At 39.0% G+C, this 13278-nt stretch overlaps 1 protein-coding gene across 6 annotated transcripts in view; it reads right to left on the bottom strand.

Moving 5' to 3' along the window:
- Positions 1 to 13278, bottom strand: part of ZFPM2 (zinc finger protein, FOG family member 2) — a 437522-nt gene that overhangs the window by 297242 nt on the left and 127002 nt on the right. The gene's annotated exons all lie outside the window — the stretch shown is intronic.

The raw sequence follows: 13278 nt of genomic DNA, 5'->3' as shown, positions 1-13278 counted from the left end.
TGCATTAAAATTTAATTTGCAGACTGACGCTTTTGAATAGAGGTACGATGGATCCTGATGATAAAGTGTTTTGTTTTAGCTAGGTTATTTCAACCACTGTTGTAAGGGCTTAAAAGAGAGTAGAAAAAACAGTTTTCAAAGATGTAGGAGGAAAGCCTTTTTTGTAAATTAAAATATTTTCTTTAATGAGGTGCTAAACACAGGATATGTAACTGAAACCAACTAAAAAGGAAGGTCACTTACCTTATAGTAACTGGAGTTCTTTGAGATGTGTCTCCCCTGAAATATTCATTGTCCGTGCACAGGTGCTCTGTGCACCCGGGACTGAAAATTCTTCATTGGCAGTGTCCATTGGTCTGCACCTGCAACCTTCATCTCATCATGTTCCCAATTTAAGGCCTAAAGCATAGCATGGACCAGCTGCCCCTCCAGTTCCTATTTTACCACAAACCCAAAGAGGAGGAGAGCAGAGGAAAAGGAGGGCAGGACATGAATACCCATAGGGACCACAAATGTCAAAGAACTCCTGTTACTATGAGATAAGTCACTTCCTTTCTTCTTCAAGTGCTGGTCCCTATAGGTAATCACCGTGGGTGATTTCCAAATAGTGTTTATGAGGAAGCGGGTGTGACTAAGTGCTCTACATCACATTTGCAGGGTTGCTGAAGCATCCTCAGTCCAGGCTTGCATCAGGACATAGTGCCTGATAAACATGTGAACAGAGCCTCAGGTTGCTGCTCCACAGACTTCCAAGAGTGGGATTTCTTGCAGGCAAACCGCCAACGCCACTTGAGCACTGGTAGAATGAGCCCTAACAGATTGAGGTGGAAGGGCTCCCACAAGCTCGTAGGAGAGGAGGATGCAGTTGGAAATCCATTTGGGGAGTATTTGGGAAGATACTGCCTCTCCTTTCATCCTACCAACAACGGTGACAAATAAGCTCAAAGATCTTCTAAAGGGCCTTGTCTTGTACAGGTGGAAGGCCAGAGCTCTGCATGTCTAAGGAGTGCAGTCTCCTATCTTCTCTTTTATTGTGAGATTCTGAATAAAATACAGGAAGGTTAACGGTTTGTTTCAATTTAAAGTCAGAAAGAATCTTGAGGATTAGGAAATATTTTCAGTAAAAGTCCTTCCCCCTGTGTTGAGGTGCAGTCTCTGTAGCCCTAACTGGATTAGAGAGTCCATGTCCTGTCTGAGAATAGTCTCGTGAGGGAAGTCACTGAATAGGGACAAGGAAGAGGGTTTTAGAGAAGTAGGGGAAGGGATTCAATCATGTACATGTTTGCAATGACATCTAAGACATTTGTGATAGGTGACAAGCTGCTGCACTGGAAGGAAATGAGCCAGGTAATCACAGAAAGGGATGGGGAAGATTGGTTGTGAGAGGACCGGTTGATGGCTCTGAAGCCTCCGATCAAAATGTCTTCTTGGTAGGCAGCTGGTCTTAAGCAGAGATGGCGGTGGTGCAGTGCGTCTGCCAAGATGCACCCTCTGACATTTTCTGGATGGCTCATAGGTCTTCTAGTGTTAGGAGAATTCAGGAGCTGGTCAAGATCTATGCGCCAGGGGTTTAAAATATTTTCTACAGTGAGCTAGAGTGTCTATTCCCAGGGAATGGAAGGTGGTGCAAGAGTCCTCAAGGAAATTAAATGCCATAGATTTTCTCGCTGAAAAGGCTGTTATCCTTGAAGGGGAGATTAACTGTTGCCTGGACCTTAGCCAAGAAACCCACCTCTTAACCACTAAGGTTGTCATGGCACGGGAAGCCGTGTCTCCTGCTTGTAATTAGTAAAGTCATATTTTCACAAGTGCCCAGTAGTTTGCCATATGGAATAATAGGCTGGTAAAAACTTCTTTCTGCAGAAGCGATTTAGTCTCTTGGTATCCTTGTTCAAGGGAGTGGACCTGGCTTGGTGAAAGCTGTTCCACTCCATGATCTCTTGGACAACTAGAAAGTTAGGGTTAGGTTGAGAAAACAGTTATTACATCATCTTGGAAAGAACATAATATTTCTTCTCAGCCCTCTTTGGAGTCAGGGCACAAGTGTGTGTGTGCCAAGTGTGCTTAGGCTCCAAAATGGCCTCATTAATAAAGACAGCCACCTTGGAAAGATCTGTGGAGCATGTCCAGAAGTTTATATGGGGGATTCTGAACCTCTTCCAGTGGAATCTGGAGGTTTTCAGCAGTTCCTGGTACTGCTTGTAGTCATCTGGAGAGGAGGGACTGGCCAATGCCACCACCTCATCCAAAGAAGAAGAAAATGTTGGCAGATCCAGTGGTACCAACTGCTTCAGTTTTTCTTGCTTCCCCACATGCTCCCACAGCAACTGAGACTCCTCTCTTGGTGGCGATCTCTACTGAAAGTGGTACTCCGTGTCCTCGTAGGCTGGGACTGAATGGTATGGATCCCAGGAGCAAGTCTGGCCAGTAGATGTGATCATATGAGTATGGAGGCAGGCCCCACAGTATAGGTCACAGGGGTATAGAGACCTCCAGGAGGCCTTGGAAACCCCATCTGAGCTGTTGTCCTATGTCCAAATCATCAGTGGAATCAGTAGCACCACCTCCTGTTGAGCCGCAGAGTAAGTGTCATCTGACTCTATAGGTGAGGCTGTCCATATTGTCTGTCTTGTGGAACATGGTCAAAGGCACACCCTGGTGAGAACATCTCAATGGTGTCAGAGCATCCCCAGCTAGTGCTTGGGACCAGTGAAAGATGTAGTGATGTCTCTCACTAGAAGTAGTTCAGATAGGATCACCAACTCAGGATCTGTGAAAATTGCCAAGCTCTTGGGAAGGGCATAACAAAGTTACACAGGAGAACTAGCCAGGGTCTTTAGTATAGACTGGTTCACTATGTGCACTTGAGCACGGTGGTCTTGATGCAGTGTAGTACTGCCAGAGTGGAGGGTGAGTGTCCCTTCCTATCCTTACATATCTTTGTGGACAGTTTCAGAGCACCGGAAGCTCCTGGTACCATCAATGCCAGCCCATGTTCCCCATGCATGCAGTCTCCCTGGTACCAAGGAAGGGGAAGAGGCAATCTTTTCTTGGAGGACTTATTCAGTCTCTCTTTTTATGAGGGAACTTCTCCTTAAGCTTTTTATGCCTATGTTTCGTAGAGTCTTTGGGCCTGCTGGAAGATTCCAAGTTGGAAAGTGTCACTGCTGGAAGGGCAGTGCCCAGAAGCTCCAGCTGATGAGACAGCAAGCAGGAGGGTCCCAGATCTAACAGGAGCCTCATGGAGAGCTCTATTAGATATCTGTGGAGTCTGAACTCCAGAGACTGCCTAATATGAGGAGGAAAGGGGCAGCATATCTCACACTTTGATGGAACGTGTGATTCCCCAAGGCAAGCAATGGAAGAACCAAGGGCAGGACAGCCAGAGTTTGAAGCCTGAGACCCTGGGCATATTAAGTGCCCTAAATGGCAGGGAAACAACAGGGGAGAACCCCCCAATTCCCACTAACTACAACTAAACTACTAACTTATATATAAGCTATCTACAAATAGTTACAGTCAAAATTCAAGTAAAACTAGAATGCTGCAGGCACAGGATGATTCCGTCCCAGACCATGAGTAGTAGAAAGGAACTGGAGAGGCAGTCAGTCTGTGTCACCCCTTATGACCTTGGGTGGGTGTACAATGAGATGAAGGGTGCAAACACAGACCAATGGACACTGCCATTGAAAGATTTCCAGTCCTAGGCGCACCAAGTGCATGCAAATCCATAGTGAATACCCATAGGGACCAGCACTCGAACAAGAACTGCTAAATTAAGAAAGAAATGGCACTCTTATATCTCCTGTTTGTTTGCATTCACTAGTTGGACTGTAATTTTTTCCTGGTAAATCACTCCACATTGGGTATACAGTTCAATATATTAACATATCCATCCTTCAATTGTTCAAGGCAAATTGTTGCTGTGCAGTGTTCTGTGTGTAATAATATTGGTAGAATTAATGAGAAAAACACAACAAAGAGCAAAATACTTGTGGACCAATTACATGCCCCTTTTGATTCTTCAACCCATCTGCTTCCAGAAACAGACAATGTTTCCTAGTCCTATGCAATTACCAGAGTATGTCATTGCCTTTATAACCAAAATACAGTGGAGACAGCTGAAAAGTGCAAAGCTTCCTGATAGATTCTGCAGGTCCCTTGGTGTATGAAACTACAAGAAACAATGTATTGTAATGCAGATGTTCATTGATTCCCAGCAGAATTTCACAGACTGAGTCCTTCACTGTGTGACCTACAGGGAGTTGTACTTTTCACTGTACCTACTATATAAGGCATCATGCCCAAATTGGGGTACCTAATGAATCTGAAAATTCAGTCCCTGTGCACATATCATGTTCTCCAAAATATCCAAGGTCATCCCATCACTTCTCCAGTGAGGTCTTCAGCAAATCTATACCTCCAGAGTAAATGCTACCAACAATAGAGTAATTTGCTCATTTATATCAGATGCTTCAATGGAAGATGTAATAACCTCATAGCAGTCAGATGTGGCATAATCTGCCTCCCCTTACCCCTAACACACACAGGTCTCATCCTGATCTCTAACAGTTAAAGATTGGCTTAAGCCCTGAAGCAACACAAGGAGCTACTTCATCAGTCTTCAGCCTTGGGGACATATAGAATTCAGCACTTTATGTGTCTGGATGATGGGAAGCACCCTCCCACTAGTAGGTCAGGCTGGGACAGTGGATTCTAAAATATCAATCTACCTCTAGTATTTTGAGTATCAAACATCCTTTAAATTAATAATTCACAGATGGGTAAACCAAAGCTCAGAGAGGCTAAATGAACACTATCAGGTTAAAAATAATACATTTCAAGCTTACTTTTGTTTCTAATCAGACCCTACAATTATTAAAATGGAAAGCATTTTAAAAATCTAATTTACATTTCACTATTCCTGCTGCTTCTTTGACTTTTGCATTTCTCTCAGCTTACAAAGTGCAAATAGACAATTTCCTTTAATTTTGGTTTCTAGTCAGTTTCACTTTCCACTGCTTGTTGACACGAACAAAGCTGCAGTGTTAAGAGTTATGTTAAAAGTACTTGGTGTTTCCCTTAAAACACCAGCTCCTAGCGTAGGGATGTCAAACCTATGGCCTGCAGCCTTATCTGGCCCACAGAACAGTTTCATCCATCCTGTGGACTTCCCATGAATCTTTGGGCTTGTCTATACAACCCCAGCATCCACTACAGGAGTTCAATTTGTAGAGCACCACTAGTATGTTGTGCTCTAACTCCCCTGCACAGATTCCATTAGTGTGCATTGATGTAGTCCTGTTAATGTGCTTAAGGAACATTTAGTGCACACCAGCAGGTCTGCCAGGGGAATTAGAGTGCAACATATTGGTGCACTCATCAAATCACAAATTGGAGTTCAGACTCCAATGCAGCAGTCCAGCAAAAACTTATGTATGGGTGTATAACCACTTAGTTACATTTAAGAGGTGCTGGGGAGGCATAAGTCTGGCGGAAGCTGGTACTTGTCCCAGGCAAGGGGAAATGGCACTGAAGAGCAATCACCCACTGATTGGAGAGTAGATATCCCAGCATGGCAAGTCAAAGAAAAGAAAACTTCAAATAAGACAACGGGTGAATGTCTTATATGGCCTGTAGCAGTCACTAAAATCTAAAATAAATTTAGGTAATTACCAACATGGTTTATCTTTATCTATTTCTATTTTAATAACTTTTGAATGTGGCCTATGCCAAGTGGCAGGGTATAGAATCAGGCCTGCCATATAAAATGTCCTAGAGTGATGAGTGATGTGACTATGTGAGACTCTCAGCTGTTGTTTATAAGAAAGGGCTAGATTTACAAAGGGACTTAGGTGTTGTGACACTGAATGTTACAATGCCTAACTATTAGGTGCCTAGAAAATCACCGGGATTCATAAAGCCGGGGTTCAGCATGTAGCTTCCTATACAACTAATGGGGAGAGAAATGCGCCTAAGAATGGGATTCACAAAAGCTAGCATGTTGAGTGGAAAGCTGCCCAAGATAGAAATCAGAGGTGCTGAGGAGAGGAATGTGTGCTAAGTTCTGCCGCTCTCATGGAATTAGGCACCTAAAGCCACTCTGCAGGGAGGTGCTTATCTCTACTTGGGATTCACAGCCAGGGACCCTTATCTGGAGTCAGGTGCCTCATGTGGCGGTGGAAGGCCACTTTCATCATAACTTTTAGATTATTAGATTAGATTATTCTCCAAGGATGTAAGTGATCCCTGTTCAACTCCCACCTCTGCTGATGAGGAGAGTGCCTCTAACCACCAAGATACAGAGTCATTCGCACTGGCCCACAATGTACCTTAAAGATTCAATAACTAAGAATCAAATAAAATGAACCCAAGACTCCTTATTTTTTTAAAATCTCAGGATTCTTAGTGGGACTGACTCATGAGTTTTGAATGACTGGTGTTGGCAATATTATACAGTGATAACTGTTAACAAAAGTAAAATCTTTATAATTTAAAAACTGAGAAATATTTGTCTTTCATTCAAAAGAAAAATATAAAATGATCATTTAAAGCTGGAGTAAATCAAATATCCCAAATGATTACAGCTATGTTATAAGCCTGTTTATTCCAGAATGTCTGGTTAGTAAGTGCTTTTATAATGTCCCTACCAATGCAGTACAGTCCTTTAAGAGAGTTGAAGATATTATGAGACTGTTCTTCAAACAACTGGTTTAATTCAGTCAAGATGAGAAGGAGAAGCTCCTTGTTCAGAGTTGTGCAGATGCACCTTCAGGCTCCAGAATAAGGTTGTGTTATACATGAGTGTTTATACTGAATGAAACAGTGAATGATGACTACAATCTGTTATGCACACCGATGTGAAAATAATATGAAGACCTCCATTTAATATGTTACTATGGACATGTCATAAAAGCGCTCCAGGGTTCAGCTGCCCTCAAACCTTGTAGGAGCCATGTATTGGCATCCCTTTCATCAAACTTTCTTTCTGCTTCTAATGCACCCATGATCATAGTATCTAAGTGTCAGAAGCAGACCTGTAACACAAGAGATTAACTTGATGAGTATCATCACAGTCCCTCACACCATGCTCAGTTTGCATGCCCTCTTCACATTTCTAAACTAGTGGTGGAAACGATTAAGGGAATAAGATTCAGAGAATTTTCCTCCTCTTCCTCCAGTTTTTCCTGCAATACGGGAGAGCCAGGCTTTCTTCTTTTAATCCGATAACCACTTCACTACAGAAGATTTATTTAGACTGCCTCTTGTTTCATAAAGGGCTCCAAAGTCTGTAGTGATTTTGACACTTTGTTATAATGTTTCTTTGACCCCCTCCCACCTCCTCCTCACATACCACACCACCACCCAGCCTCATTTTCATATGGATACAAAGCATCAGGATAAAATGATGGCTCATTATAGTGGTACAGAGCTCTTATCTTCATCCGGCAAGAGTCATTTCCTTCCAAAGATTGAAATGCAAATGTGAAAATTAATGATAACTGCATTATCTGATAGTAGAGATAATACCGATTCACTGTCAGAGTAACACACAGTCATTCTATGATTTCCTCTGCTTCTTTAGAATATTCTTCTTACTGTCAGACTATATCTATGGTTAACGATGTTTCATGGATTTTTGTTAATTTACATCAAATAGCATTTCCCAGATCTTATATCTACCACATTTCCCCAGTCAAAAAAAAAGAAACAAAATCAGGACTGTAATCTCCCAGTCCTTCTTAGGACTGGTTTAACAAAAAAAAGGCTGTATCATTAGTGTCTGTTTCCATCTCACAGTGGTCTACCACCATTCCAATCTATACCAAACACTTTCTTTGCTTTGTACCCCAAACTGTTTCTGGTATTACTAAATAATGCAGGGTAAGCCCAACAATCAGTACAGAGTCACAGTAATTCAAAGAGAAGGCTGCAGTAAATCTATTAAGATGAAGTTTTCAAACCACCTTTTATAATGGGTGAAGATGTGTGCCATTGGGAGTACAAAATACAGTAGAACTGCACTAATCTGCATTCCACTCAAACAGCACGATACAATTCGTAAAAAATATTGACCAACTCTCCTCATCTTTCAGTAAAAATTTAATAGTAGCACAGAACTCTTATGTTTTATCATTTTACATACATTTTGGGCCTCACCATGGTTAATGTGAAGTAGGACTTTATCCTGCTCCTGCTGCTGTTGCCAGCAAAATGTCCATTGACTAACTGGAAGCAGGACTGGACTTCCAGTGAAGGTCTACTGTATATGCATACTGATATAAACAGGTTATGTAAGACATGATCATCAACTAGAACCTTAAAAATCAGTTTTCAACTGCATTTTCCTTTTTTTTTTTTTGGCTTGTATGTGAGGACAAATACTCCTCTTTACTCATGAGAATAATTCCATTTGACATTAAGAAAGTTCAGCTCCCATTTAGCCATTATCAGATGGGTGTACCTATGGTCTAGTGGATAGTGCACTGGAATTAGTAGACCTGGGTTCAACTTGTACCAGATCCAAAGACTTCCTGTGTAACTTTGGGAAAGTCACTTTAACCTGCCCCTATGATTCAGTTTCCCATCCATAAAATTAGGATAATATTTCACTACCTCAGAGGAGTATTATGAAGATAAAAAATCCATTAATGACTGTAAGACCCTCACTAGTAATGAGAACCATATTAGCACATAGATAATTGTCAAAACAGTTAAGTGTGTCGGGTGCTGAGTTCTTTTGAAAATCTGACACTTATTTAAGGCCCTAAAAGGGAGCTGAGCTTTTTGGAAAAATCTCACTCTAGTTGTGGTGCTTGACACTTGAAAATCTGCCTCCCTCCCCACAGGATTTTCCAGGGTACGATATGAGATGTCATGTACAGTAATGTTTTATTATTTATTATCACACCAGTGTCAAATAAGAGGTAATACAACCTTTCTACTCCTCTTCAATATTCCCATTTATATAACCAAGGATTACATTAGCTCTTTAGGCCACACCGTTCCATTGGGTGATCATACCCATTTGATTATCCTCCAGGATCTTTATGCTTTTTTCAGAGATGTTACTTACAAGGACAGAATGCCTTACAGAAGTCTAGCACTATTACCTTTATCAACCAAATTGTAATCTCATAAAAAAGATGTCAAGTTAGTCTGATAAGATCTATTTTCCATAAACCAGTGTTGATTGGCATTAATTACATTATGTTCATTTACATTTTTATTGAGTTCCACATCAGTTGTTCCAGATCGATGTCAGTTCTACCCTTTTTAAATATTGGCACAATAGTTTTCTTCTAGACCTCTGGAACTTCCCCAGTGTTCCAAGATTTATTGAAAATGAACATTAACAACTCAGAGAGTTCATTGGCTAGCTTTTTAAAAACTCTTGAATGCAAGTTATCCAAACCTTCTTATTTGAAAATCTCTAACTTTACTCACTGCTTTATAATATCCTCTTTAGTTATTGTGGGAATGAAAAGTATTTCATCATCTTCATATGATAAGAATACATCATTTGGTTTTTCCCAAATACAAATTTATTGAATGCTTATGCCTTTCTGCAATATTATTGACAATTCTACTATTTTCATCTAGTAATGGACCAATAACATTGTTAGGATTACTTTTGTTACTAATATACTCAAAGAAAACATCCTTCTTATTCCCTAATTCTACAAGCCATAGATTTCTCTTTGTATCCTTTTGCTTCCTTTATCAATTTTATACAACTCCTACCTTTAATTTATATTAACTGCTATCAACTAGCCCATATATATATATATATATATATATACACACACACACACACACACACACACAAAAAATATATATATATATATATATATATATATAGATTTTTTCTCTTTCCCTGTAAACCAGATTAGTTTTTTAACTAGTATAATTTTCCTCTCTTGATTATAGCTTTTTGGGGCATCTAGTAAAATGTTGTTAAATAGTTCCCAATTATGATTCCTATTTTTCTGTTTAAAGTCTTTCTCCCAGCTGATTTGGCTCATAATTGTTTCCAACTTTGAAACTGGCCAATTTAAAGCACCAAATACACATATTACTGATATTCTGTTTGAACATAAGAAATGTAATCAAGTCATTTTCACTTTCACCTGAACAACCACTAATTTTTAGTTCTCTGATCAACTCCTCTTTGTCTGTCAAGATCAGGTTAATACCGAATTCCCTTGTGTTGGTTGCAACACTGTTTGGGTTAGGAAATTGTAATCTATCATTTTTTAAAATTCCAAGGATGTGTTAGTGTTGGCAGAATAAGATCTCCAGCATATGTCACTATATTGAAGCCCCACATGATTATACAGGTGTTTTCCTTACAAATTATACATAAGTACTTAAGGACGGTCATCCTGATCCTGTTTTCTCATGTGATTTGGTGGTATGTAGCAGTCAGCAACTAGAACCCCATCTTATTCTATATGTGTTAAAACATTGATCATTATTATCTTAGAACACTGATATCCTAAATATAAAGATTATAGAGCCATAGCACATACCATGGCACTCATTTAATAACATAAATCTTTTTCACATACAATTTTCCACGCCGAATGCCCAATCACGTTCCCCAAACTCTGTGATCCTGGGACTTTGGCCATTAGTTTTAATGGAAGCAGGATACGTCCCTTAGTATATGTCCAAATAGAAGTGAGAAAGATTTGAGATAAGGCAGCATGACAGTGTGAGCAAAATTAAGGAATTTGCCCTTGCTTGACAGCCTCCAGGACAAAGTCCATCTGCTCCAGCCTCCATATCTGCAGAGAGACCTCTATTATTTAAAAAAATAAATATTTTAACACGATAGAGGAACAAAAATTGTTAATATTGAGGACAGTTTACACATACATTTACCCAAGATGGCTCCCCCTGGAGCTGTTTTACAGTCAGTGAAGATAATGATCTTGTAAGCTGAAAGAAAAGCCTAATAGGAGCTGTCTGTAACTGCAGAACATTTACAGGGGAAAAAATAATTTTTAAACAAATTATTTGTGTTTTTAAAAATGCATCCAACTGCTAAAGTCTCTGGACATATTGGCACAGTTTCATGAAGCAAATTATATTTTTAAAGAAAAAGACAAGGGATGCATTTTCAGATTTGGAGTTTTGATTGGGACCTATCCTTCATTATAAGTTAAATACTAATAAATATCTCAAGAGCCTGAATCCCACAGCAGCTGGGAACCCTACAAATCACCATGATGTCACAGCAAACAACCGTGAATTTTATAAACAAAGAAAGAAACCAATTTTTTTAAATTCAGCCTAGGTCAAAATAAAGATGGTACAATTTAATAACTATTCCATAGCCCTTGATGGTCACAATCCAGCTCTCAGTGGACGGCTGCTGGTATCACATAAAGTACCACCACAATTGGTAATATTAACAACTTCCATCTCAGTGACAAGATCAAGGATTGAACAGGCAATAGAGATGATGCCACCCTCTAACTCCGAGAGGTGGATTCTCTGAGAAAGGGCAGAGACACATTGGGAGAGATGTAAGGTTGTACTGGCTCTTCCTATGCTGTACTGATACATAATCTTTGAATAACCAAAGACTTCATTCTCCAGCACTGTCAAGCCAGTGAATTTCATGAACACTAGATTTACACAAAAATTGTACAAGGAGAAACTATTTTCATTTTTCCTGTATTACATGTTTGAAAATAATCTTCTATCTTTTTTTATATATTAGCAAAAGAATGAATACAGAATTTCATTGAAAGAACTAGAAGAAAGAGAGAGAGAGAGAGGCAGGAGCGGGGCATGTGATATATTTATTCTCTTCTATGCTACAAACATGTCATTTCAGTGTGAAAGACTAATATTTAAATTAATTAAAGCTCTGATTAAATTTCAGTGGTGGTCACTTCTCTAAGGACAAAAAGGAGTTTCCTTATATTCATTCTCAGTTTCTATCCTCATCTCAGTATGTCATGATACATTTAATTCAAGAAATGCATCTTCTTACCCTTTTAACATCCAGGACAAAAATCACCAAGTATCTACGTAAGAATTTTCTTACAAAAAAACAAAACCTTTTACTTCTTGCTGTCATCAAAAATATCCCCTAAAATATTCCTATGTATTTAGTTCACATAAGACAATAACAACCAGTAATAAAAATTATACTCTCAAGTACATTTATTTTGTTCTAAAAATAAAATAGCAACAAAGAATTCACAGAACTTAAGATTCTTAAGAGACATTTTATTCCTGTGTTAAAGGGAGTAAATTTAATGCAACAACGACAATCTCCAAAATTGTAAAAAGCTGGAAGAAGCTGTTCCCTTTCAAAAGAGGTTTTCAAGCAATTTTAAATTTACTGTAATACATTTTAATACCAAATCTTTTTTTTAATATAATACTACATTGCTTTGTACAGAATATAAACATATTTGTGTATATCATTAACAACATTATAAATGACATCATAATAATCAGAGATATAGTGTATCTTCATTTTTGTTTGCATTATATTTTCCAGCTGCTGGTTTCAGAAAATTACCACAGGAGTTCTCCTCTTCATGCACAGCACACAGTAATTTGCAAATTCAAGCAAGGATGAAAATGTGATTGAAATATAGGATTTTTTTTTCTAATGAAAAGTGTTATTGCATTATAAATTATTGCTAGAGTACTTTCATGGCTCTCTTCTCTGATGCTCATCCCTTTCAGGGGAATGTTCTCTGTTTAGAAACACAGCTACTTTAAGGATATGTTTGGCTTCAAATATATGTTTTCCCCTTGGCATTGAAGAAATATATTAAATACAATGATTTGGGGACAAATTCTGCTGTCTGTAGCTTAAAAAATCAAACTGAATTAAATTGGAGGTTTGCCAAAGTGAAGACTGTAGGATCCAACCCTTTGTTTTTATGTATCTTTACAACACAAACCAAGGTTTACCTATTTACAACTAATGGCTGTTTGGAGCTCTCTCTCGCATGCCCATAGAACTGTAATACTGCCTAATGTTCCTCCAATAACGTATTTGCAGTGTTTTTACTGTTCATAACAGAAAATGTTACTGCATATTTCTGTTTACACATGAAGCTCTTATAGTTTATTGATTGCAGTCAAAAGGTTTCTCTCTCAACACTGAAGTCAATGACCAGGGTGTGTTAAATTATTTATATCAAATGAAAACTGATAAGAAAAGTCCTTGAAAACATCATTGGCAGCCATATTCATTTGTTAAGCTTAGCGTTTGGGACTAGATACAGATGTTTGGCCACAGAA

This window comes from Trachemys scripta, chromosome 2 (assembly GCF_013100865.1).
Source record: "Trachemys scripta elegans isolate TJP31775 chromosome 2, CAS_Tse_1.0, whole genome shotgun sequence".
Taxonomy (NCBI): Eukaryota; Metazoa; Chordata; order Testudines; family Emydidae; genus Trachemys; species Trachemys scripta.
This window is presented reverse-complemented; position numbering and strand designations above follow the sequence as displayed.